General features: G+C 41.4%; 1 long non-coding RNA gene across 1 annotated transcript in view; it reads right to left on the bottom strand.

Annotated features, from left to right (window-relative positions):
- LOC309824887 overlaps positions 1-7600 on the bottom strand; it is a 203188-nt gene extending 195588 nt beyond the window's left edge. Inside the window, exon 1 of the long non-coding RNA XR_014296984.1 lies at positions 7510-7600. This is a non-coding gene — a long non-coding RNA (uncharacterized lncRNA). The remainder of the gene's footprint in view (positions 1-7509) is intronic.
- Between the last annotated feature and the right edge of the window lie 18614 nt (positions 7601-26214).

Genomic DNA, 26214 nt, shown 5'->3' with positions numbered 1-26214 from the left:
AAATAATCAACTTCAAGAAGGTAATAATGGATTATTAGATTAAAGCATCAGAGCAGGTTATTTGGACAAAAGAAAGAAGTTTAACTTAATGATGACAGTACAGATAACAACTTTAACGCATGTCTCTTGGTTTCATTATAAGGAAGTTATACTGAATTGTCCATCAATCTGATCTAGTAAGGCAATTTGTCCATTTTTTTGTATTAGTCAATTTGGTAAAAATCTATTTTAATAAAATTTAAAATTAAAGTACATATGCATATAGAAAAGTGAACAAATCAAAGTGACAGTTGGATGAATTAGTACAAAGCTAACACACTCACTAACTACCTCCTAAGTCAAGAAATAGAACTTTATGGGACTTACCTCGTGGCACAGTGGTTAAGAATCCACCTGCCAATGCAGGGGACACGGGTTTGATCCCTGGTCTGGGAAGATGCCGCGGAGCAATTAAGTCCGTGCACCACAACTACTGAGCCTGCTCTCTAGAGCCCGTGAGTCACAACTACTGAGCCCACATGCCACAACTACTGAAGCCCGGGTGCCTAGAGCCCGCACTCTGCAATAAGAGAAGCCACCGCAATGAGAAGCCCGGTGCACCGCAACAAAGAGTAGCCTCCGCTTGCCCGCGCGCAGAAACAAAGACCCAACGCAGCCAAAAATTAATTTAAAAATTAATTAATTTAAAAAAAAGAAAGAAAACATTATGAGCATCCCAGAAGCCCCAGTGCACACTTTCCCACTCACTAACCCCTTCCTCCTCCGCAAAGGTGATCACTCTCAAAACCTTCAGCATCATAGATTAGGCCAGCCTGTTTTTGAGCTTTTTAAAACAGCAATCATAAGGCACATATTGTTGTTTTCTATCTGGCTTCTTGACGTTATGCTTGTGAGATTCATTCATACTGTTGCGTGCAGTGGTAGTGTATTCATTTTCTTTGCTGATTATTATTCATTTATTTGAATATACCACAATTTAATTATCCATTTCAATTATGGACCTTTGGGTTGTTTCTACTTTGGGGCTGTTATGAACGAAGCTGCTATTGCTATTTTGTACGTGCACATATGCATGACTGTCTGTTGAGCATATACCTAGGAATGGAATTGCTGGGGCATGGGTTATGCCTGTAAAAGTCAAATACTGGAAACAGGAAAATTGCACAAGCCTCCTTCCCCACAACAACTCCTTGTTTTCTACATGTTGGAAAGTGTAGCTTTTCTGCCAAATGAGCCAACTGTTGCTCCCAGGTCAATCCTAAGAAGAAAAACACGTTTTGAAGCTGCTGGGTGTTGTGGCTTGTTGAGCAGTTTCAGACCCTTGGAATTTAGTAACTCTGTGGAGTGCTTGCTGCTTTCATGCCCCTTGCCTTCCTCAGATCACAGGATTTGCTTTCATACTTGGATAAACCTACTTCTCATTAGCAGCTTAAGAAATGTTTTCTATGCATCCAGAATTTGTAATGTCGAGAAGTGGACTTCAGTACTTTTTTCTTTGCCAACAGATACTGCTATCTAATGAAGGATGAATTTCAAGTACCCGAGACTTGAGGTAGGGTTGGCTGCCACACTGCTTTATTAATGCTAGATGATCAGACATCTGTAAATAGTACATACTGTACCCTGCACCCAGTCAAGGGTTTATAGTAGGAGGTATGGGTGCCATTTTGTCACTGACTGAATGTGTCAATAACAGAAGTGCTGCTTTTTAAATTTAACATCCTTAAAAACGGACTGAGTTGGCACCTCCAGTTGGGTATATCTGACTCCTGCAAGGTTGATATGACTTGAGCACTCCACAGAGAGTTCATTTAGCCTTCACATTGTGAGTGTTTAAGATATAGAAATGCATTGCCAAATTTAATCTTACATCTGTGATTTCTGAGCATGTGTGAAGTGCTTTATATGTATTATCTCATTCAATTTTCCAAGCAATCCTATGAGTTAGATACTACTAGTCTCTCTTCTCTTAGATGGGACAATGGAGACTTGTAGAGGTTAGATATCCTTCCCAATGATAAGTAAGTGGCATCAGTTGGTGGCAGAATCAGAACTCAAACCCAGGTTTTACGGACTGCTGCTGAAATTGTGAACCACTTTATGTACCGTCTCCCTGCTCTTGGTTCCCTACTGGACGGTTTTGGTTTTTCACCTGTGATAAATCTCGTCTTGCTTCTTGGTTAAAAACTTGGCAGAATTTAGGTCTCTCTCTCCCAGGACCGTCACTTACCACACTCATCATTTCTGTCTTCCTTAGGGCATTGCCTCAGAACTCTCTCAGCCAAAAAGGTTGACAACCCTTCTGTTCCCAATTCCGTCAGATTACAGTTTGGCAATTCTGTGCAAGGGCATATTCTGTACATCAGTTTGTCTCTAAAGGCTTCTGTTTATTGGCTGATATTTTAAGACTAGGGCCTCTTGAGGAATGATGCCACAAACTATAGCATGTTAATATTTGACATAACAGAGATATTTTCATAATTCCTCTTAATACCTGAGAATGGGGTATGATGTTAAGTGGAAAAAACAGAACATAAAGTAGCAGACAACAGCTAATTCCAATATAGAGTTATATGCCTGCACATTAATAAAGATTAGAAGATAATTTTCACAAGGCTGGTATTAAGTATTATATTCTTTGTTGTGTGCTGTGTTGCTTAAGTCAATAGAACTAGTAAATAATAGATTGACTTGGAAAAGTGATGTAACAATAATTGAAGGTGAATATAACCAAGGATCATAAGTGAGAATTAGACTAAATACCTTTTTTCTGGATCACACTTTACAGTTTTTAAATGTATTTGCATTTATTTTCCTATTTGAGCCTCATAACACACTAGGAAATAAGAAACAGGGATTATCTGTCTCATTTTATAGACAGAGCATCTGAGGCTCAGAGAAGCTGTTTGACTTGCCCTAGGTCATCAGTGATGGGACAAAGATTCATGCCCAGAATTCCTGACTCCAGGTTAAATTTCCTCTCATCATATCACATTGCTTTCTTTCACCAGAGGGCAGAGCTACCAGCATTAGCTACACAGCAGTAAGTCCATTTATCATGTGATGTCCATTAAAATCTAAAATCGACGTTTCTGAACCACATCTTCAAAGTCATCTTCATCTAAGAAATTCTGGTCAGTTTCACACCTCTAAACTAAGTGAACGATATCCCAACTCAATAAATTATATAAGTTGTGGAGATAAAAAGATATAATGTGACCTGAATCCAATCTTCCTTAATCCATCCTTTTGGGCAATAAAAATAGGATCTCAAGTATACGGTAGGTTTCACCTTTATTTAAAAAAAATTGTTTTAAAGTTTTCTAATTGCAGTAAAATACACGTAACATTTATCATCTTAATAATTTTTAAGTGTTCAGTTCAGTAGTGTTAAGTACATTTACCTTACTGTGCAATTAATCTCCAGAACTCTTTTCATTTTGCAAAACTGAAAATCTATATCCATTAAACAACAATCTCCAGTCTCCCCTCTCCCAGCCTCTAGCGACCACCATTGTACTTTCTGTCTCTATGAATCTGGCTATTCTAGGTACCTCATATAAGTGGAATCATAGGGTATTTGTCTTTTGGGGACTGGTTATTTCACTTAGCCTAATGTCCTTAAAACTCACCCACTGTGGGCTTCCCTGGTGGTGCAGTGGTTGAGAGTCAGCCTGCCGATGCAGGGGACACGGGTTCGTGCCCCGGTCCAGGAAGATCCCACATGCCGTGGAACAGCTGGGCCCGTGAGCCATGGCCGCTGAGCCTGCGCGTCCGGAGCCTGTGCTCCGCAACGGGAGAGGCCACAACAGTGAGAGGCCCACGTACCGCAAAAAAACAAAAACAAAACAAAACAAAACAACTCATCCACTGTAACATGTGTCAGAATTTCCTTCTTTCTTAAGGCTGAGTAGTATTCCATTGTTTGTATGTACCACATTTTGTTTATCCATTTGTCTCCTGATGGACACTTGGGTTGCTTCCACTTTTTTGCTATTGTGACTACTGCTGTTATGAGTATGGGTGTACAAATATCTCTTTGAGACCCTGCTTTCAATTCTTTTGGGTATATACCCAAAAGTGGAATTACTGGATCATACGGTAATTCTATTTTCAATTTTTTGAGGATCCACCGCACACTTTTTCATAGAGTTTGCACCATTTTACAGTCCTACCAGCAGTGCACAAGGGTTCTAATTTCTCCACCTCCTCACCAGTACTTGGTATGTTCTGTTTTTTGGCTTTTGTTTGTTTTTTTTCTCTTTACAGTAACCATCCTAACGGGGGTGAAATGGTATCCCATGGTTTTGATTTGCTTTTCCCTGATAATTAGTGAAGTCTTTTCATGTGTTTTTTGGCCTTCGGAGAAGTGTATTACTCAAGCCCTTTGCCCATTTTTAATTGGGTTTTGTTGTTGATGTTGTTGCTGAGTTATTGGAGTTTTTTGTAGTTTTTTTTTTTGCGGTACACGGGTCTCTCACTGCTGTGGCCTCTCCCGCTGCGGAGTACAGGCTCCGGACGCGCAGGCTCAGCGGCCATGGCTCACAGGCCCAGCTGCTCCGCGGCATGTGGGATCCTCCCGGACCGGGGCATGAACCCGTGTCCCCTGCATCGGCAGGCGGACTCCCAACCACTGCGCCACCAGGGAAGCCCCGATATAGGAGTTCTTTATATATTCTGGACATAGCTCCTTATCAAATATATGATTTGGAACTATCTTCTCCCATTGGGTTGGTTGCCTTTTCACTCTGTTGTGTCCTTTGATGTACAAAGTTTTAAATTTTGATGTAGTCACATTCTTCTTAATCAGTTTTAGACTTGTGGGCCCTTTGAGAAATCAACGAAATAAACAGACTGTCTCCCAAGGAAAACACAACATATGTATGCATTCAAATGAAGTTTCATGTAGCATCTCATGAGGTTTTCTGATTCCCTGGCATCCATCTGGGAAGCTCCAGGGAAGCTTTTGTCACTTGACTGCTCAGTTTATGATGACTGGGCTGGGATTAGGGACAGGTGCTGGGTGCTGGGGAGACAGCTCCTATTCCGTGATTTGAATCCTGACCTGCTAGTCCCTTCTATTTCCTCTAGTGGAGGAAAATTAGATCTGCAGTTCCTGCAGTGACAGGCATTTAACTAGACTGGCAGAATGGAAGGTGCGCATTTGTGTAGGTGGTGGCTGAAATGCATGTGCACGTGTGGCGTGGGGATGTTAGGAGCGGGGGTAGACAGGAGTAGTGCTGCCTTTTAGAAAGGTGGTTGCTCCTAAGGAGATGTATCAGTCAAGGTACATCCAGAAAAATGGAAACTACTGTGAGCATTTAAAACGGAGGGAGTTTTGTTTTGTTTTGTTTTATTGGGGTATAGTTGTTTTACAATGTTGTGTTAGTTTCTACTGTACAGCAAAGTGGAGTTCCCTGTGCTATACAGCAGGTTCTCATTAGTTATCTATTTCATACATGTTAGTTAGTGTATATATGTCAATCCCAATCTCCCAATTCATCCCACCCTCCCCCATCCCCCCTTGGTGTCCATACATTTGTTCTCCATGTCTGTGTCTCCATTTCTGCCTTGCAAACAGGTTCATCTGTACCATTTTTCTAGATTCCACAAATATGTGCTAATATATGATATTTGTTTTTCTCTTTCTGACTTACTTCACTCTGTATGACAGCCTCTAGGTCCATCCACATCTCTACAAATGACCCAATTTTGTTCCTTTTTTATGGCTGAGTAATATTCCAGTGTATATGTATGTACCACATCTTCTTTATCCATTCGTCTGTTCATGGGCATTTAGGTTGCTTCCATGTCCTGGCTATTGTAAATAGTGCTGCAATGAACATTGGGGTGTGTCTTTTTGAGTTATGGTTTTCTCTGGGTATATGCCCAGAAAACAGAGGGAGTTTAATTCAGGGAACTGGTTTCCCTGGAGATGGAAGAGGCTGAAAAAACAACCGAGGAACAGATTGTCAACTCAGAGTCCTGTCTAAAGCAGAAAAGTAGGGGGAAAATAGTCCAGAGCAGGAAGGAAAGAGGAGAGACACACTGGCTTCGTCCTTCCTCCAGTCAGTGTCTCCCAATGGCTGAACCCAGCCAGAAGCCAACTGATCTGGGAAACAGAGCAGAGTGGGTGGGGGAAGGGCAGGGAATCAATCTAAGACAAACAGGCCCAGGAGGGCAAGGTATACTTGGGACACCTGTGCTGTGGGGCAGTCTAACAATCCTCTTTTGCTTTATTTGGAAAATCTCTGCTGTTTTTGTGCATGTCATCCACTAGGCTTGGCAGTGCCCCTTGAAATCTGCTGACTCAGCTTCATGAATTAGGCCGCTATCAGTTGGAAGGGATATGGCTGTCCTAAGGTTTGTCCAAGGCTGTGAAAATTTGGGACTAGGGTAGGTAGTGTGGATGGAAGACATAGGAGGAGGGAGCAGCCCAGTGGCCAAACATGGCTTTGGCTGAACAAGCAGTCAGGTAATTTACGGAAACAAGCTTGGCTTGTTGGTTAGGGAAGGTCAAGAACAGGGTGCCTTGTGGCAATGTATCCAAGGACGGCAGAGTGGGAATTTTAATATGTCATTTTGAAATGTTTCTTCTTCTGCACACAATGAAGACAAGACTTATTTTTCATTTTACATCCTTACGTGTACATTTCCTTCCATATATGGCCCTTAAATAGACTGAGCCCCAATGACTTACAGAAAAACACTACAAAAATCATTATACTTCTAGAAGATTACAGAAGTGGGAGTGGACAGAAGTGATATGAAGGGAAACAGAAGAGAAAGAGAAAATAGAAAAAAAAAAAAGCTGAGGGAGAGAGCAAAGTATAAGAGAAAGGGGATGAGATAGACAGTGAGAGAGTCGAGGCATTCCATAGAATAAAAACGAGAGCTAGTTTTCCCTCTGCTGCTAGCCATGTCTTATGAGTAAAAACTTACAGTGATCAGTGTTTCAGTAGAATCAAAACACATCTTTTTGTTGTAGTGACACCTCCCCAGCACAAGGATATTTGGGATCTTACATTTAGACTTTCAGTCCTTTTTTTTTTCCCACCAGGAAGTTATCATTCTTTTTACATGACTGCCCCAAACTCCCTTTAAGTATAAAATTAAGCACTGAAGAGAAATCTGACATCAGTTACATATTACATGGGAATTTTTATTTATTTACTTCCTTTTTCTTCAATAAAATCTCTTTTCCCTCTAGTTGGGCCGTTCTATTTTCTGTTTGTTCTGTGGTAATAGGAGGGAAATCTTGAACTATGTTCTCTTGAGCAGAAAAAGTGACTTCCATCTTGGGGTGTGAGCTGAAATTGGCCTTTTCACCCCAGCGTAGAAACACAGGCCTTAAGGTTTAACTCTGGGAGTTAAACATCCTTTCTGGGGAATCCTGGTGGGAGTAGCAGTTGAGGGCTATTTCCCGCCCACTGCTGTGCGGGTTACATTTGAACCAGTAAAAAAGAAATTCCAAGAGCACAGTTTGACTGCTGTTTCCACACTACTTACTTGAGGGTCTTCTCCTCTCAATCCCATTGGCTAATCTTGGTGAACATTTGCTGAAACTTCCCTTAAAGAATGAGCTGATCGAAGTCTCCTTGGTCTGTTCTCCTGCAAGGAGATTTTTGGAGAGACAAGGTGAGGGACACTCAACCACAAATGTAACCTTTGAGCCTGACTCTTACCTCTTGATTTAATCTTTGTGGGAGGAGAGTGGGAGTAGGAAGACTCTGGTGGCCTGAAAATGACAAAGCGCTGAGAGCCACCGGGAGATCGCTACTGTGGCAATGGCTCTGACTGTGTGCTTAGCAGCACATGTCGGATTAGCAGGTTCCAATGGTTTGTATGAGGCCTGGGCCTTCTGCAGAGGAGCCCCTGCTTAGAGATCAGCTGAAGTTCGCCTCCAGGATCCGAGAGCAAGCTTGTTTAGGTTAAGGTTTCAAAGCACTGGCTTTTATTACATTTTAATGATCAGAGTCATATTTTATTCACGGAGCTCAAGCTGAGCACCCTGCAGTTAGTAAAACACAAGGTTTCTAGTTTACATTCAGGCCAGCCTATGGAAAAGTTTGAAATAGAAGGGAAATGTTGGGATTGAGTATCCTTATTAAAAAGAAACATAAAGGATTTGCTGAACACTGATGATAAAATATGTAGGGTAACATACTTATAAAGACTTCAACAGTTTTTGTTGAATATTTCATAAGGTACATCTCATTTGCTAGACACCTAACCTCTCATGAACTTGTAAATATTTTCAGACCTTCACAATATATCAAAACCTCTGGTAGAAATAGAACTCTCCCTGGAATTTCTCTCCAACTGTGAAAGTTTTAGAACAGGCTGTATTTTACCTTTTCCTTTTTGAAAGAGAGAGAGAGAGAGAGAGAAGCATTTTGTTGTGTTCCATTCCTACATATAATGTGGGGAAGATTGAGGGAGATTCTAGTTCATTTTGTAGGAAAGAATGAAGAAGAATTTAATTTCCTCTTTACTCTGCTGCTAGATGCAAGTAATGATAGAGGGTGATTATCCTTTTAAATCCTGGTAATTTAGAGTATGTTTGAGGCACTTTCAAAGTGACCTCTGTATTTTGGGGGAGATTAGGACAAGATCCACGGAGGGTGAGACTCAGATGTATAACTGGCATCTGGTTGTGAAAGATTTACCTGTAAATCCACCTTGAACTCTCTGCCCAAAAGACAAAGCCCTAAGTGTGGCCAGTGCTCATTGTTTTCTTTCTTTTTTACTTTTTGCAGCTCTTCTTAAGGATCAAAGGACACCTCTGGAAGGAGACCCACAGGTGAATGGTGATAACAGCTGCTCAACATCAATTCAGCAGCATCGATTCAGCACCACGATCTGCCTCAAATAAGGGTCCAAGTCCTGTGTATTTAGCATGTTCCCTATAACTACAGAGTGAATAAATGAATGAGGAGAGAAGAGCTTATGAATAAAATACTTCCTAATAGCAGATAATCCAAAAGCCATTTTTCTTGGACATTGCAAAGAATTACCCTGTTTTTTTCTGTTATAGATTTACTTCCTTAATTACATTTTGCTTGGGTTAATACTGAAATTCATGTTTTTTAGTGCTTTCACATAAATTATTGGAATTTACAAGCTTAGAGGGAGCTGAATAGCAAGGAGACATCAAGAGTAAACTAAAGGGCTTCCCGGGTGGCGCAGTGGTTGAGAGTCCGCCTGCTGATGCAGGGGAAATGGGTTCGTGCCCCGGTCTGGGAAGATCCCACATGCCGTGGAGTGGCTGGGCCCGTGAGCCATGGCCGCTGAGCCTGCGCGTCCGGAGCCTGTGCTCCGCAACGGGAGAGGCCTGTGTACCACAAAAAAAAAAAAAAAAAAAAAAAGATGCTTAACTGCCAATTGGAGCTTCTGACTGACAAGACATAATCAGTGCTATAAAAAACTGATATAATTCCAGCTGTTTGGCATATTAATACTTACTTTCCTTTAGCCTTTAAAAACTATGACTTATCTTAGCTCAAAGATCCTCATTATTACCTAGTGTATTACATAACCATATTTAAAGACCCCAGTTCAGCTGCCAGTTTGTATTTCTCTAGGGCATAATGTTGGACAGAAAAGGGTATAGCAATAAGTAATTCAACTATTTTATTTAAAGATACAAAACTTGGGCTTCCCTGGTGGCGCAGTGGTTGGGAATCCGCCTGCCGATGCAGGGGACACGGGTTCGTGCCCCAGTCCGGGAGGATCCCACATGCCGCGGAGCGGCTGGGCCCGTGAGCCATGGCCGCTGAGCCTGCCCTCCGCAACGGGAGAGGCCACAACAGTGAGAGGCCTGCGTACCGCAAAAAAAAAAAAAAAAAAGATACAGAACTTGAGGCCCAGAGGGGTCATGTGACTTCTAACGTTAGAGGCGAGGTTAGGACTACGATCAGATCTTCTAATGCCAGTACAATTGTCCCTTGGTATCTGCAGGGGATTGGTTCCAGGAGTCCTCTCGAATGCCAGAAGTCCATTATATAGAATGGCATAGTACAATAAAAACAGTTGACTCTTCGTATCCATGAGTTTCACATCCATGGATATGGAGGGCCAACTGTACTATACTTTTCCCCATGTACCACGTGAATGTCCACATAAAAGGAAACTAAATCATCCTTTGATGTTTTAGTGCATTTTTATTCAGAAGGTTGAGAATTAAGGTTCTTTGCCCATAGTAAAGATACTAGCCAACAATGACTGAGTAATTCCTATGTTAAGTGCTTTATATGTATAATCTCATTAAACATTAATAGTGATTTTGTAAGGTAGGTACTATCATTATCTCTATTTTACAGCTGGGAAAGTCAGGCTCAGAGAGTTTAAGAACTCAGGTTGTAAATTGTGAGCCGAGATTCCCAATGAGGCAGCCATGACTCTAGACCAGCCCAGGTTCTCCTCTTTGACCCCTCCATGGAACTGCCTCCACCACCTGATCCCTGCACGAAAGAGATGGAAGACAATGTTTGGCGTCTATGGCTGCTTACCTCAGGAACTTTGGACAATTATGTAAATAAAGGCAGAGTCATGTATTCCAGGCTGGAAATACCAAGAAACTTTGATTTATTCCCTGTCCATAGGCTGCATTCTTAGCCCAAGCTGCTTGTCTTGTGAGGGTAGTCATGGCTTAATGGAAGCCCAGTGACAAGATGGCTCCATCAGTGAAACTCCTTCATTACCCCTGCACATTCAACTGACAAATTTAACCATTCAGGAAGCAAGAAGGGGGACTAGAGAGACCATAAGATTACACAAATAGCAGTCATAAAGCCTATGGCCCTGCATCTCTTTATTTAGGAGAATCCATCTAATACTTTACTCTTGCAGGCACATTTCCTTCATGAATTGCTTTTGCATGTTCTTTGTCCATTTTTCACTTGAGTGATTCTTAAATTGGTTTGCAGGAACTCTTTATATACTAAGCCTATTAATCCCTGGGTTGTCATAAACGTACAGCTATTTTTCTATCTGTTGATTGCTTTATAATTTTATTCATTCTTTACACATGAAATCGTTATAGTTTTATGTAGTGAAATCAATCAATCCTTTTATTTATTATTTCTTCTTTGAGTATGCTAGAAGGTACACTCCCATCCTAAGAATATATTAATATTCACACATATTTTTTTCTATTGTTTTTATAGTATCTCTTTTGTACTTTTAAAACTTTAATCAAATTGGAATTGCTTTTGGTGTTTGGTATAAAATGGAAAGACTTCCCTATTTTTCCCAAATTTTTAGTCTTTTAATCCACCCATTTGGTGACTAACCCACCCCTTCTCTATTTATTTGAAATATTCTAATTTCTGATTTATACAACAACTTCTGCAATTTCTATGGTGTTTCAGCAATACATTTCTTCATTAGTGTTATACTAGTTTCAATTATTGTTGGGTATACACTTGATTTACTTATTTATGCAATACTGGACTAGGTTTCTAGTTTCTCTGTCCTTAGCCAATTACAAGAAGCAACCTCGGGCTTCCCTGGTAGTGCAGTGGTTGAGAGTCTGCCTGCCAATGCAGGGGACACGGGTTCATGCCCTGGTCCGGGAAGATCCCACATGCTGCGGAGCGGCTGGGCCCATGAGCCGTGGTTGCTGAGCCTGCGCGTCCGGAGCCTGTGCTCAGCAACGGGAGAGGCCACGACAGTGAGAGGCCCATGTACCACAAAAAAAAAAAAAAAAAAAAGAAGCAACCTCAAGGCTCTTAAAGGGAGCATGAGCACGTCAAGAAATGATTGTGATCAGCCTGACTAAAAGGTGGGAGGCAGAAAACACTACAAAGTAGTCTTGAAGATTCAATCAAAGTTATTTGGGATTACTTAATGTAAGTCAAAACTCTTTAAAGATCTTAAACACCTCTGAGACTTTAACTAAGTGATTTATATTCATGAAGAACTCAGGTTATAAAAAATATTCATGGGAGTTCCCTGGTGGCCTAGTAGTTAGGTCTCTGTGCTTTCAATGCTGCAGCCCAGGTTCAGTCCCTGGTCAGGGAACTAAGATACCGCAAGCTGTGCAGCATCGCCAAAAAAAAAAATTATTTTTTTTCACATATTCACACACTTAGAACTACTCTCTTGGACTAAACTGGGTCAGAGTGAAGAATGGAGAAAACTCAGACCCTGCTCTGCCAACTGCATTTTATGTAATAGATTTCAGTCCTTACTTATGATCAGCACAAAATATAGAAGACGTAAACTGGAATCAAAATTTAAATCAGCTCACAATATAGTTGCATCCATTATTTGGCAAGTGTGTATTCTTCTCTTTGGAAAACTGCTTGTGAGAACATTCATATTTTGTAAAGATAACACTACAGGGCTCCCCTGGTGGCGCAGTGGTTGAGAGTCTGCCTGCCGATGCCAGGGACACGGGTTCGTGTCCTGGTTCGGGAGGATCCCACATGCCGCGGAGCGGCTGGGCCCGTGAGCCATGGCCGCTGAGCCTGCGCGTCCGGAGCCTGTGCTCTGCAACGGGAGAGGCCACAACAGTGAGAGGCCCACGTAACGCAAAAAAAAAAACCCAAAACAAACAAACAAACAAAAACACAACATAAAAAAAAAGATAACACTACAGAATGCATAACTACCTAAATAAACCATGTTATTTTAACCTAGGGTACAAATGGACAGCTGGAAGCCTGGAAGAAATAACTCAGCTTTGACATGCCCATAACAACTAATTCTACCTTTTCTAAAAATTCTTCCCTCGTCTCTCTCCCATCAATGCAAGGTCTAAGGATAAGTATAAGTAGCAACACCTGGTAGAGCTTGAGATGTTCTTACTCACAGTTGTGCACTTTTTCATTTATCTGAGGAGAAATCTTGTAATAGCACTGAGAGAACAGTGGGCTAAAATGTTCATGTGGAAGAGGAAGAGGCCATGGACAATTTTAGAGTTCTATTTTATTTTATTTTAATTTTTTTGTTTCTTTTTAGTTTCATGTTTCTTTTAGTTTTGACTAGATGTATGATCCATCTCAGATTAATGTATACATATGGTATGAGTTAGGGATCCATGTTTACGTTTTTCCACATAAATATCTACTTCCAGCAGCATTTATTGAAACTATTTCAATTTCCTGATTGAATTATTTTGGTTCCTGTGTAAAAATTGATTGTTAATGTGAGGGGCTGTTTCTGGATCTCTCTCTAGAACTCCAGACTCAGATATCCAAATGCCTTACTTGACGGTGCCACTTGGATATCTAATAGACATGTCAAGCTCATATCCCCAAACTGAATTCCTTCTTCCCCTTCAAACCTGTTCTACATGTGGCCTTCGCCATCTCACTTTGTCATAATTCCATTCTTCTAATTATTCAGGCCAAAGATCTTGGCGTTACGGTGGATACTCTCTCTTGCACCTTATATTTCCAAAGTATGTAAGTCTACTTTCAAAAAACTCCAGAATCTCTGGGGCTTCCCTGGTGGCGCAGTGTTGACAGTCCGCCTGCTGATGCAGGGGACACGGGTTCGTGCCCCGTCCGGGAAGATCCCACATGCCGCGGAGTGGCTGGGCCCGTGAGCCATGGCCGCTGAGCCTGCGCTCCGCAACGGGAGAGGCCACAACAGTGTGAGGCCCGCATACCGCAAAACAAAACAAAACAAAACAAAACTCCAGAATCTGACCACTTCTGTAGCCACCATCATGACAATACTGATCTCTGCTCCCACCCTTGCCCCTAGAGCCTACTTCCAAACAGCTGGAGTTTCAAGAACTTTTGAAAACTTAAGTCAAATCACTTCTCTGCTCAAAACATTCCAAGGACTTTCCCTTTGCACAGGAGAAAAGCCAAGGACCTGAAAATGGTCTCTCTCCATATCCTCCAAACCCTTCCTGGCCTCATCTCCTACCAGTCCCTTCTACTCTAACTCATCAACAGCCTCCCAGGCCCCAGTGCTTGATGGCCCATGGGTCCTACCTCAGGATCTTAACAGCTGCTGTTTCCTTTGCCTGGAATGCTTTTTCCCCATAATTCTTCATGGTTTCCTCCCTCATTTCCTTCATCTCTTTGATCAAATTGCACCTTACCAGTGAGGTTTCACCTGACTATTAATTTAAAATCGTATTCCTCCCCAGCACTTATCACCTTTTAATATCTTATATAAACTTTATTTTCTTTGTTTATTGCCTGAATATAGCTCCAACTGGAATGTAAACTCTATGAGAGCAGGAATTTTTGTCTGTGTCCTACTGTTTATTCAGCATCCTGGAACACAGTAGACACCCAATGGATATTTGCTAAATGGACAAATTAATTCCTTCCCACCAGCGGTTGCAAGGTGTTTTGGGGTATGGAAATAAAGACTCAGACTGAAACAAATTTTCTATTAATCTTGAGATTCTTAGTCTGTCAGAATCCCTTTTGGGTCTAATTTCTAAAAACTAAAATAGTAACAGAAAATCCAGGGATTAAAGTGAAAGTACAACATCCTTCCTTCGGAGCCCCCTGTGCTCTTTTCCTAGAACAGAACTTGTCTCCGTTTAAGGAAGTGTAAGACAGAAACGTACTGAACACATTTCAGAAATATTTTCAACTAAAACGATCAAAAATTTAAAGGTTTAATACAGAATTATGCTTTAGTTACTTGCAAAATGTATCACATTTCCAAACAATGCTGCAAAACAAGGAGTTATGATTTGCATTGTCAGTATGGTTATATAGCTGCTGGATGCCAGGCCATATGCTTAGGACTTTGCATGTATTATTTAATTCTCACACTAATACTGTAAGATTCTGGTACTAAAAGTACATACAGTTTAGAGTTGAGGAACTTGAAACTTAAAGAGGTTAATATGACTGCTGCCCATATATTTCCTCAGGATCATCACATTGAAAATAAGCTTTCACTGAATTCTCAGTGCCCATTACACAGTCAAGGGGCTCTTCAAACATCCTGTCCCACTAGAATGTGGCCAAATTCTAAGTCTATTGTTAAGTCTATTGTTAAGTCTCTTGTTAGGGATTTTGTATTTGCTGCCAAATTTCTGACCCCAACTCCCCTCTACCAGAGAAAATATTGTGTAATAATATGAATAGCAACTCCAGTATTACCTTGCTACCGTCCAACTACTCCAAAAGGAAAATCCCCTGGGCACTCTGAAGGCCATAGGAAGATTAATTTTCACCCACAGATCTCCAGACTCGCACACAGTTGGAAAGGATGCATGAGTTTCAAGTAAGAGAGAGAGAGAGAAAAAAAATCCAGACATCTTTCTAGTCCAGGTGTGCTATCTTTAGGATTTATAATAATGGCTCCTCCCCATACCCTCGACCACAAATGCACATAAGCAAAGGGATAAGTTGCACTTGATCTTCGAAACAGTTCCAGGAGTTACAAGAAAGATGCTGGGCATTGTGAGATTAAGCAAATGTGCCCTCTGTGAAAGGAGAAGGGAATCTCAGGTTTGGGTGCTCTTGAAAGCTGCTGAACCACCCCCGGGAGCTTCAATGCCTTGATGCTCTAGTTGGCACCCTGATAATACCTTTTTCTCATGTTCGCCGGTTTTAGTTACTTTGCCCACCACTACAGGTAGGCCTGTCTTTGGAATCTGTAAATGTGCGTCCACACATTTCTGTGAGGAGAACAGAAACCCATCCATTTGGTTCATGACTTTCAATGATCTCCAGTTTCTTCCCAAAGTTCCAGAAATGGGCTCATGCTCTGCTTTCCCAGACCCAGTTTCTCCCTGACCCTTACGCCAGAAACTGTAACACTGGTTTTACTCTTTCCATCAGTTTCTTCCTTTCTTCCCATTGCTTTCCACTCTTCGTCCCTCCTAGGTTAGTTGCTGAAATTCGGTTCCTGTGGCAGCACAGTTTCCGTGACTTTTCCCGGGTCTTCTTCAGGTTACCTGGTGTCTGCTTGGCCCTTAGTTTCTGGCTGTTCACTGGGAGGTCATTCCATCACACACATTCAGTTATGAAACATGAGTAGGGTGTGGAGAAGGTGCCAGATCAAGGCATCCACGTAATCATGGCACAGAGATGGGACTCAGGCTCTGCAGCGCAGGCTGCAGCTCACATGGAGCCCAAAGAAATAACTGTCCTGATGGGAGCAATGGGTTTGTACTGCAGAATAGTGAGAAAGGACTCCAATGGGGACAGGGCTTGATTTTAGAGAGCCTCAGCAGTTAGACGGAGCAATTTTATATTTGACGAAATGGGCGGAACCGTTGGAAATGCTCGTGCACTGGGGTAAAAGGATGAAAGCAAAGCTTTAAGAAGATTAGTCTGGGGCTTCCCTGGTGGCGCAGTGGTTGGGAGTCCGCCTGCCGATGCAGGGGACACGGGTTCGTGCCCCGGCCCGGGAGGATCCCACATGCCGCGGAGCAGCTGGGCCCGTGAGCCATGGCCGCTGGGCCTGCGCGTCCGGAGCCTGTGCTCCGCAGCGGGAGAGGCCACAACAGCGAGAGGCCCGCGTACCGCAAAAAAAAAAAAAAAAAAAAAGAACGTTAGTCTGGCTATTACGGTATGTTGGATGAATTGGAGGCAGAGAGACCGCATTTAGGAAGGTTTCAGAGCAACAAAAGAATGAAAAGCCACAGACCACGCTTATCAGAATGGACAGTAAGAGGCAAAACCAAGGAATTCTTTGAAGGAAGAACAAACAAGAGATTGGTGACAGATAGCATTTATATTCACAAAGCTAAACAGCTGGGAGAGGAGGGAGACACCTAGTTGAAAACACAGATATTCCCGATGACATATTCAGTTCTTGTGTTAGATGAGCCACACATCCACATTTAAAAATGTTCTTTGTTTTCTGATACTTGATGGCTATTTTGTAGACTCAAACATGCCATGTACGCTCAGGGTCAATAATACTCAAAAACAAGCTAATAAATTTTGACTAGATTCAAGAGCTAGTTAGTGTGATACTAAATCGTAAGGATAGTTTCGATAGAGCCCTAAATAAACTTTAGGAATTAAAGATTAAAAAGGATTTTATAATGTCTTTCTATCATGAGTACTCCTGGAATGACCTGCTTGCCCCCACTCACCTGGGAATAATATACAGGGGACCATGAACAAAAAATGTGAATTTTATATATTTATTCTTCTGGCCAGGAGAGATAGTGGGTTGGTAGGTCCTGTTCTTCTGTTTCTTGGAAGAGCAGAATTTGTCTAGAGACAGAATGATGTACTGTATTGAAGACAAAAGAGCTATTTTGAAGCCAAGCTGACTCGGGCACTAGTTTCATCCCTGCTATTTAGCATCTGTGTAATTTGGGCAAAGAGACTTCACCTGTGAGTTGCCCGATTTCTTATTTGCAAAACAGGGATAACAGTACATAACTCATGAGGCTGCTTGCAACACTTCAATGAGGTAACATGGTATTAATGACAGCCGCGTGGAAGATACTCAGGAAATGCTAGTTCCCTTCCTTAAAAACTTTAAGAAAGGTTCATTTGCTTAGCTAAGCCCTAGACAGGTTATTTTGATGAAACCTTAGGGGACTAGTGCAGAATTTATTGGGGGTTGGAAAAAAATGTATGTGTAACCAACACTACCTCTTATCGAATTACTCCAGGGCATTGTCTCTAGTAGACAAGCAAGGCCAGAGACAGAGACGGTGTGCACAGTCATCCTTGACTCCTAAAGAAAAGTGAGAAACTAAGCAAGGAAGTCAATCCAAGCCATCAAGTATAATTCCATCCCAAGTTTGAGCAGATTTATTTCCATTTTTGAAGGAAAGTAATTGTATCAGTGAATAGATAGAAGGGTCAACAACACAAAGATGAAGAAAGGACCAAATCATGGTAATGGGGCAATAAATTCAGTGCATCTGAGGAAGGCAAAAATGAAAATATAAAAATCAACACAAGTAATATGTCTGACTTTGTTTTTGGAGGCAGATGTTACTGTGGCTTAGATGGCAAATCCTCATTCACAAAGTGAATGATTGTGTCTTAGGCTGCATAGGAAATGCTGATTTAGTATTTGGGAGATTTTTATTAAGAAATTCAATCTAAGTTTGGTGGAAAACAAGGACGAGTGATTAATAATCAAACTGAAGGATGAAAAAGGGACAAAGCAAGTTTGAATAAAGGAAGAAAAATGAGGCAGAAACTTATTTAAGGAAGCCAGGCTAAATTATGTCCTTCAAGCCTGCATAAGCAGCTCCAAACAAGAATAGCAATTAGTGAGGTAATAGCCTAGGATTTAGAAAACCAATAACTTTTCTTCTGTGTGTATTATGGGTGTAGACATACTGACACAATATAAAATTATTAGTTGTTAAAACTGAAGGAGTTTTACCTTAAAACGAGGACAAACATAAGCCAAATAGCTCATATATATTATTTAATTTGTTCATGAATCCAGCTTAAAAGAAAGGAAAAAATACATAAAAGGAGCAGTGTAAAGAGATTTCAGAGGGAACAATTCTTTGAAGACATTTTAGACTAAGATGAGAATCTCTGACTTCATGCAGACCAAGGGAGGGAGCCAATATCACCGTTTGAGAACGGCAAATGAGGGCCAAGGAATGGAACAGAATGAGTTTTGAAGACAGTTTTACTGAAAACCGTCCAATTATGTGCTCCTTGAGAGCTGCCATCATGCCTCTTTAGTACGCATTAGTAATGTGTTTGGGGTACTCATCTGGTGCTTTTTGAATTATCCTAATTCCAGAAATTGAAACCTGAAAGGAGATGGTATGGATTTAAAGGAATTCCACTTCTCTATTGTTTGAATATAATGCTTATTATGATGCCAGCTACAAAATTAAGCCAAGTCTTAGGAACTCAACTCTTTGATATTCTAGAGCCTTGCCCCATGCTACTGGTATATTTTTCTTTCTACTTTTTGTCCACTTGAGATTGAAAATTGATTCAGAGGACCATTACGTAGATAAATACCTATGGATTTGTCCACCAATACAGTGCCCTATCTGTGACAAGTTTTATTATTTAGAATTTAAATGTGCAATCAGTGGGGGAAAAGATCTAGAAAATACTAAGGAGCTAGTCACAAATGGACTTAGTGCATATTGAGTGAATGGCTGTCAATATCTCCCTCAGCAACGCCATGGGAAGGGCACTGAGCCACAGGCACACACGCCAACCTCGGGACCTTCACACTCTCCTCTCAACTGCCACTGAGCCTGCTTCTGATGTTGGGTGGGCTGAACCGCAGACAGGAAGTAGTGGGGAGCCAGGGGTAAGCCCCTCTCAGGTAATGGAGAATTGACTGGAGAAATCAGAGGCCATTTCTAGCTCCCAAAGTTTATGGATATTAACCTAGTTTGAGAGCAAACCCTCCAAAGAACTTAGCTGAAATCATCTCATAAATCTTTTCAGATAAGTTAGGAAACCAGGTCTGAAGAGGTTTCACGATGAATGATAAAACACGGGCGGCTGCGTGGCATGCCCCCGAGGAAAGCAAGAGAGGGATGTGGAATGAGAGTCAAACTCTGTCTGCACTTAAAGGGCAACATGACAACCCCCCCACAAACTCCTGCAGCTGTTGTTTTAATGGCTTATTTATGGTGTTACAGAGCCAGTCATGTTTACTCTGTCCCACAGTTAGTTATTGTACACAGGGACTCAGTGAATGAATTCTTCCCAGTGAAGAAACAAACTTCCTTGCTATAATGGGGTAGTAGTTTTGCCTACTACCCCGTTACTGAAACCAATCATTATTTTCTGGGACTGCTGAAATTATTTAGGAATCCCCTGTCCCTGGGCAGATAGACCCGAAGTTTTCAGCTGACCTTCACAGCTTCTGCCATTAGGGCAGTAAATCTCCCTTGAGGGCAGACAGCACTTGGGTAATTTTAGAGAGGGCAAAGGAGCAGAATTATAGGTTGTCTGGGAAGGGTTGAAAGATTAGACCTCTAGAGGGAAAAACTAAAATGAATCATCTCAAAGGGCAACTACTACTTAGGGTCAAAGTTTAAATGTCTGTAACCAGTGTTTTAGTTTGACTTGCTGCTGGGATAATTAATGCTCTCAGTTCTTGGAATAATTGAAAATAAAGCATTACATTTAGAACAGCTGAATTCATTTCAGAAAATAAAAAGGACGTTCATTAAGAAAAAGAAACAAACCTACAGTCACTGAGCACATGAATACATGAAGACAAATACTAATGACTTACTTTTCTGAAATGAGTAATTTCCTTTATTTTAAACTATAAAAGGATATGATGGATTTCTTTAGAACAAGAATGGTGGAATATTAGGGTAGGTCCTCCACTTCTTTTCTTTAAATGCTTCTCTCTTCATGTAACTTAATTTGTATACATGTTAAAGCTTTGATTTCAAGAGCCACAGAAGATCTTGGAAGGAATCAGAGGCTTCTGATCCTACTCTCTAGGGATCGGGTTGCAGACCCTGAGCCTGAGGCAACATATCTCGAATGTTTGTCATGCGCTGTCTACTGCACACGTGGCTTAACCAACAAGGTAGTGCCTTTTTTTTTTTAAATAGTCACTTGCATTCATCAATGCAGTGGTTTTTTTGTTGTTTTTGGCTGTGCGGCATTCCGGGTCTCAGGGATCTGACCAGGGATTGAACCTGTGCCCCTTGCATTGGAAGTGCAGAGTCTTAACCGCCGGACCACCAGGGACGCCCCAAGGTAGTGCCTTAAAGTCACCTTTGTCCTTAGCAGCAAGTAGGCTAGCACTGCATGTTTAATAATCTAGATAGATTTTAAATATTTCTAGTTTTTATAAAATTAATACAATGCCTGATAATTGGAGAGCAAGAATATAAAATATTTTGCTGTATCAGAAAAAAACCCTTAAATCCTAGTCTTATCTATTATAGTCTGATTGAGTTAATTAGTCCCAACATATACCGGGAAATAGATTTAACATAAATGTTTGGGAATGGGAAACTTTAAAAATTCAAGTTTTCCAGATATTCCTAATTCTCTAAGTATTTGTAGTCAATTTGATAACGTATAAATAAAAAGTGTGAAGTAGAAATCCACGACATAGGAAGGCATTTGTAAGTCACAGAGACTTGCAAACATTATTTTCAGGTGTCGGCTGAGAATCAGTTTAACTGAACAGTGAGCGTCTGTGTGGGTGCCAGACTAACCCAGACGCCTCTGATGACAAGGATGTGCCACTGCACCTGGGACAGTTGGCGCTCTCCGTTCTCTGATTTGGGGCAAGTAATTCTTCAACTCTGCCTCAGTTTCCGCATTGTCCAACTTCTCAGAATAGCTATGCCTTTCAAATGTCCTATGGGAAAGTGCAGTGAAAATGAAACCTCTCATTTTTATGGCTGCTATTGCTTCTTCTAAACCAGATTAGCAGAGGGAATGAGTGGCTTTGGTCATGGTCAAGCTAGCTGCCTCTGGCTATGTCAACCTTGGCTTCTAATGAGATCCCTCTGGACCCCAAGAAGGAGCCTGGATGTCTGGTCTGTCACTATCAAGACCTGGCAGATGGAATCAGAAGCAATTATGCAGATAAAGCTAAACTCCTCCTCTGCAAAAAAACCCCAACAAACAAAAACACCCTTCATTCCTGGCAGCTAATTTCATCAGATATCTGGAGAGGAAATATTACGAAAAAATTTTTTTCTCTATTATTGCCATGTCACCTCAGTTCTCTGCTTTTCTTATTTTTACACTTTCCATGAAAATAAGCTCTTGCATCTCCATCTTCTAGGGCTAGTAGCCAAAGTAGAGTTTTATGGATGCCACAGAGCAGAGCTGTCTATTTCCTTGTGTGAAGACCCATCTCTGGGGAAAGGCTTGGCCCACACAGTGACCCAAACCAGCTTTAATGAAATAGCCAGACGATGACAATGATCTCAGTCCTTCCACAGGCTTAAATCATTGCTTGATTGTGTCCAGCTGGCAGTAGTAAAATTTTGTTGACTGGGGCTCCACGTGTGTTTCTTTTTTTTTCTTCCACGGGTGTTTCTTGATCCATCCTTCACCTTTCTTCATCTTGTTATTTTAATAACCTTCCAAAGAGCGTTGTACCTTCCACGAATCTAACAGATCTCCAGCTCTGAGTGACTTGATCAGCTTGTAGGTTATGTTTGTGTGCGGCTTGCAGAGTTCAGCTCTCTATGTTCATTAGAGCTAACTGTACACAGACACCTTCTGTGTGTGGTGCCTGAAGCCCCACGCCAGGCCTGGCATGGTATTTACATCCTTTGGTAACACGATTATTGAGGATTAAGAAGTATAAGTAAAATGACAGTCCATGACAATCAGTTCATCAACAACACTGAAGGAAGCGTGCTTTCTTAAAGGCATAGAACTGTGTGCCAAGCACCTGATGCTTAGAGATTTGCTGGAATGGATAAACCCTCTCTCTTCCCAGAGCGGCGGGTAATGTCATTTGGCTGAAAGTCGGTCTTTAATTATGGTGAGACTGCTTAGTGCACCCTGATGGTCTTACTGCTTGCTCTTTCCCATTAATTCTGAAGTTGTAACCCAAGTCCAGAGCTGTTTTGGTGTGACCCTGAGGTTACTTGAGTTTCGCATTTGTTTAAGTCAATAATTGTGATCAGTAATTTCCCTCTGGAACCCTTGGAGTATGGCAATTACATGAAATCTGCTTGGCTCGGTCATGCATGCCCAGAGTTAGAAATAAGTGCATAAGGCATTTGGAATGATAATTCCCAAGATATGCCTGAGCCCCTCAATAGCTCTGTGTTCCCTCTCTGGCTCATCAATATTCCTATTGTCAGTTTTAATTGCACAAGCTCAAGGAGATAAGGAAAATGGAGGGTATATTCTTTTAAGCCACAGAGAAGAGATGGTTTCTATTCTCTACCACTAAGCTGAAACCATATATTTGCTCCAAGTATAAAAGCTAACGCTTGGGGCAATATTTTCTTGTTTGACTTCTTTTTTTTTTGGCTGAAAAAGTATATTGATATTTCTAAAGTAAACTGTGCTGTAACTAGCGAGGAGACAGGCTGGGTTGGGAAAATGAATTAAATAAAGTGTATGTCTGAGTACCCATTTAGAAGAGTATTCACAGTCTCAACAGCTCTTAAAGGAAGGCAGTACATAATCAATAATGATGTACTGTTTGGTTTTCTAAAAACCAAAACTTCTGGGTAGCAAATGCAGAGTTCTCTGAGAAATCAATGGACGTTAATTTCACAGAACCACAAGTCACATTTATAACAAGTGGAGAGAAATAAAAATCCTGACACATCAACTTCATAAAAATTAGGTAAGTATTTAATTAGGCAGCCTATTTTGCAGCCTTGTAGACATTCTAGAAGGTCTCATGTCCTAGAATACAAATAGTACTACAGAGTTTTATGATGACTAAACCACAAACTGATGTTATAACCTCAAATAATTTAAGAAATGACAAAACATGATAAAGTGGATCAAATAGGCAATAAAATAGAAAGGCTCCAAATCTGCTAAAAATAAAACTGTCAAATTTCACCATGCAACTTCATAACTATTAGACACTGAGCAAATCCCTTAACATCCCTGAGCTTCAGTTCCTTCATCTATGAAACAGAGATTCCCATACTTTACTCAGGTCAGAGGGTTACCGTGGAGACAAATGAAATATTTATGACAGTGTATTTAAAAACCATAATACGCAGTACAAATGGTATTCTAACAATATTTAACATCACGTGGCAAAAGTTCTTTAAGGATTGTAACCTTTGCTATTACTGTAAAGAGCTCACTAGCACCCTGGTCATGGTCACATTTTTAATTTTCTTCATAGATATTTATGCCTATAATTTGGATCAATGGTCTACAGTAGGATATTAGTGACTAATGATCTAAATAGCCTAGCTTCTCATAAATGTGGATAACAGAAAGAGTTAATTCAATAAGCTGTCCTACACATATATTCTTTCTGAAAATGAATCAAAATGGAAAACTATTAAAATAGCCAATGTGGCTAGAACTCAAAGAGGCACAATAGAAAGATCAGTGCATAGAGAAGGTAGTAAAGAGGATAATGATGCCTTTCTTGCTGTCAACTTGCTGTGTGATATCTTCTAAATCCCTTCTGATTCCCAGCTGCCTGTGAAGCTTGATGAAGACAAGGATAACAGCTATGAAGTACTCTTTAGGAAAAATTTATTAGAGAGGGGGCGAAGGCGAAAAAGTCAGCCAGGATGGGTTCCTGTAAAGTTGAGCCTTGGCCTCACGACTACTGCCCTTGGTGGAGGGGTTAGGGAGGCCTGAGAAGGGGCAGCTGTGAGCCCTTAGCGGGTGACATTGCCAGTGGCCTGGGTGACGAGCACCAGCCAGCAAAGGGCTCCTAGGTGACACACCAAACAGCATCTACCACAACTGCCATACACTTTCTTACAAAAAGCTATTCTCTAACAGAAGTCAGGTAAATGTGTATTACAAACAAATTCTCTTGAAAGTTACCTTCTGCTCTTTCTGTCTCATCTTAGTCAAGCCACTTTGGACTTTGCCTTAGAACCTGGTAGGTGGGCTTATCTTCTCACACATATCCAGCCCATGGCCGTTTCAGTAACAATACCATCTTGCCGTACAGGGTCTACCCTGCAAGGAAAATGTGAAGTTGATTAAAATGGCTTTGACAACTAAGATATTGCTTCTCCTTTTTCATGTTACCTTCCCACTACCCATTTTCCGTAAGTATCCAATTTACTCTCTGATTGACTGTCTAGGTCCAGCAGGGTGAAAAGCTGTCATCAAAACTAGGTATTAAGGGGGCTTCCCTGGTGGTGCAGTGGTTGAGAGTCCGCCTGCTGATGCAGGGGACGCGGGTTCGTGTCCCGGTCTGGGAGGATCCCACATGCCGCAGAGCAGCTGGGCCCGTGAGCCATGGCCGCTGAGCCTGCGCGTCCGGAGCCTGTGCTCTGCAGCGGGAGAGGCCACAGCAGTGAGAGGCCCGCGCATACCGCAAAAACAAACAAACAAACAAAAAAAACCTAGGTATTAGGCATTTAATTATGTAAATTTCAGACCAAAAATACGTAACTAATAGTGAAGCAAAACTCAGAGTGCCTTTATCAAAGAGCCCTTCCCTCCCTAAAAAATTTCCAGAAATATATATTTCAGAAGCCAAATAACTTTCGTTTGGGACATGCCACACAGTTTATCTTCATCTGAGAATGTTGTAATAAACATTTTGTAGTTTTCTGATTTCTGTTTATTGCCTGCCCTCCACTTGACTATAAATACTGCAGGTGTAGTTGTCTTTCCTGTTCACCACCGTATCACCAACACCCAGCCCAGTGCCTGGTTCATCACAGCGCTGAACAATTATTTGCTGAAAAACAATTATGACCCTTAGTCTATTGCAGCTTTAAAAATTCCTGGAGTAGTGAACCCTGTTTAAATGCATTAATTCAGTGTCTCTTAAATGAATTTATGCACAGACCTACTCTTCTCCCCCAACCCCCATCTGGAATATATTTTGAGAAATACTACCTTAAAGCAAGAAAAACAATTCAATAGAGGTTGGGATGTGACCTTGGTCTAGGTGGTGATTGCGCTGGTCATTCACCTTCTGCCCTTCCCCAAATCCGTTCTCCACATTCTTCTACGCTGACCTTACAGGCTCCATCATCTGGGCTTTAACGACCTCTGGTTTCTGGTTGGATTTGGCCAATGTGAGGCAATGCAAGAGATGAAAGGGTAGGGGGAGGGAGGAATTTCTTTCCTTCTCCCCCTGCTCCCACTGCAGTTCTGTCTGTGGCTGCATCCCTCCATGACAATTGCGTCTCCCCAGGAGAACCCCTTCCATTCTCTAAGCCCATCCAGGCTCCCGGTAACACGTTCCCTTCCTCCTCCCATCTCAGTTCTCAGGGAGGTAATGACTTCCTCAGGTGCTAGCCTTGGGATCCTCAACTTTGCCTGTAAGTTTCCTTAATTATACCCCAACTTCCCTAAAGAATCCTTCTGTTATAGTCTCTCCAGATGCCACCATGCCTTCTGTTTCCTGGGGCCCCTGACTATACAGTGATGGCTTCTTCCGTCTGGAATGGACTGCCAAGGGGAAATCGAACACCTTCCTGGCAGAGTTAGAGCTTCACATTGTGGTTTTGTTATTTTGATTGAAGTTTTACGAATTCCCAGAATTTCATCCATATCCGTACAGGTTAGCACAAAAATAAACCCCAGAACCAAAGTAAAGTACTCTTATGAGTTATTCATCTTTCTGGTTCCCAGTTGGGAGGTGAACTATGTATTAGATGGTTTTAATCTATTCCTCACACAGATTCTGAACTTCAGAGAAAAT

Source organism: Grampus griseus, assembly GCF_964374135.1.
Source record: "Grampus griseus genome assembly, chromosome: 7".
NCBI classification, from domain to species: domain Eukaryota; kingdom Metazoa; phylum Chordata; class Mammalia; order Artiodactyla; family Delphinidae; genus Grampus; species Grampus griseus.
The sequence above is the reverse complement of the archived record's forward strand: the minus strand, read 5'-3'. Positions and strand labels throughout refer to the sequence as shown.